Source organism: Marmota marmota, unplaced genomic scaffold (genome assembly GCF_001458135.2).
Source record: "Marmota marmota marmota unplaced genomic scaffold, marMar, whole genome shotgun sequence".
Classification (NCBI taxonomy): Eukaryota; Metazoa; Chordata; class Mammalia; order Rodentia; family Sciuridae; genus Marmota; species Marmota marmota.
Window position 1 is genome coordinate 104,490 of NW_026005816.1, and position 1,853 is coordinate 106,342.

The 1,853-nt window shown below is 56.3% G+C and overlaps 1 pseudogene; it reads right to left on the reverse strand.

Moving 5' to 3' along the window:
- Positions 1–75: 75 nt before the first annotated feature.
- The window catches only part of LOC107160982, a 10,098-nt pseudogene continuing 8,320 nt past the window's right edge, over positions 76–1,853 (reverse strand).

The window sequence follows — 1,853 nt, forward strand, 5'->3', positions numbered from 1 at the left end:
GTGTGTATATATATATATATATATATATATATATATATATATATATATATATATATATTTTACGCTCTGCACAGGTTCACTTTATTGAGTGGAAGGCTTACAGGTCCACTGGCCCCTCCCTCCCCACGGGACACTTGTTCCTTCCAATGCAAGCTGGCATCTATAAGCACTTCTGCATCACTGTCCCCCACAAGGCACAAAGGGTAGGTGCTTCCAAAGGATCCCTTGTCTGTAGCAGCAGATGGTGTCTTATGCAACAGTGGCAGAAAGCAGGACTTGCAGTTTCTCTGACACTGGGGTCTTCCTTGCTCCTGAGGAGGGGCAGTACTCGTTGTAGATGAGCTTGAAGAGGAAGAGGTGGAAGAGGGTGATGAGGGAGGCCATGCTCAACCAGAAGAGGAAGGGCAGCCCTGGGTCCTGCTGGGCCATGTGCTCATTGAGGGCCAGGATGGCTTTGAGGTGGAGCGTGGGCCGCAGGTCCTGCAGGTGTGTGAGGTAGGTGGAGATGAGGAGCAGAGGCCTGATGGGCTGCATCACCGTGACTGAGAAGGTGTGGCTCCCGCAGGCCGAGGTCAGCTCCACTGGGTTGTCCAGGCAGCCCGCCTCATAGGCGAAGATCTTGACGGGCTGGCTTCAGGACTTCACGGACACGTGCAGGTAGGGCTTGCCCTCGGCATGGGCCAGGTCAATGTGGTTGTTCTTGTAGCGGATGCCATGCAGCGCATAGCTGTTGTGCAGCACTTCTGGGTCGGCCTGGAACTGCAGGTGGTTCTCAGTGAACTGCAGCCCCCCAAAGCTCAGCATCATGCCCTGCAGGATGCCCAGAAGCGCCCACCTTCATCAGCCCCTTTCAGCCACGCTCTGTGGGGGTCAGCCTCCACAGGTCAGAGTGCTGCAGGATCTACTGCACCAAGGACAGCTGGGCGGGCCACAGGTTCTTGGTGTGCATGGTGGCGTGGTTGCTGAAGCAGTTGTCTTCGTAGTTGAGTTTTGCCTCCAGCTGGTCTCACTTCCGTGGCTCAAGGAGGGACTGAGCAGAGGGGCTGGCAAGCAGGAGAGCATGTAGTAGAGTGTCAGGTTCAGGGTCAGGCCTGATGGCCTGTGGGCATCGGGTGATCTTCATTTCCACCACTGGGCAAAACAGCTGCACCCAGAGGCGCTGGTGGTGCGGAAGCAGCTCAACCGCAGGCATCTCCAAGAGCTCCAGCATCTCCTTCCAGGCCAAGTCCTGGAGAGCTTTCAGCTCCTCTGAAAAGGGCAAAAAATATTCAATTGCAAATCTTACAAAGTAAATGTTCTAAGTGAAGCAATATCAGGGCCCTAACATTTAGGGAAAATACCTAATTTTTAGTTAAGCTGCAAGAGTAAGTAAGATTAGAAGTTATTTCAGCCATCTTGGACCATGAAATAAAGAAGGAATCTAGAGAGCTGCCAACCACTCCAGCAAGGTAGGCGGGCCTGCGACCCACCAGCAGAACAGGAGCAGCAGCCTGCTGAGAGGCAGAGCCACCCCCTCCCCCCACGCCGGCAAGGTAGACGGAACTGTGACCACCCACAGAACACGCCCAGCGGCCTACTGAGGAGCAGAGCTGCCCCCCACCCCCTGCGCCTGCCAGGTAGGCAGAACTGTGACCACCAACAGAAAAGGCCCAGTGGCCCGCGGAGGGGCAGAGCTGCCAACCACTCCTGCAAGGTAGGCGGGTCTGCGACCCACCGGCAGAACAGGAGCAGCGGCCTGCTGAGAGGCATTGCCGCCCACTCCCCCCGTGCTGGCAAGGTAGATGGAACTGTGACCACCCACAGAACAGGCCCGGCGGCCTGCTGAGGAGCAGAGCCGCCCCCTACCCCACCCC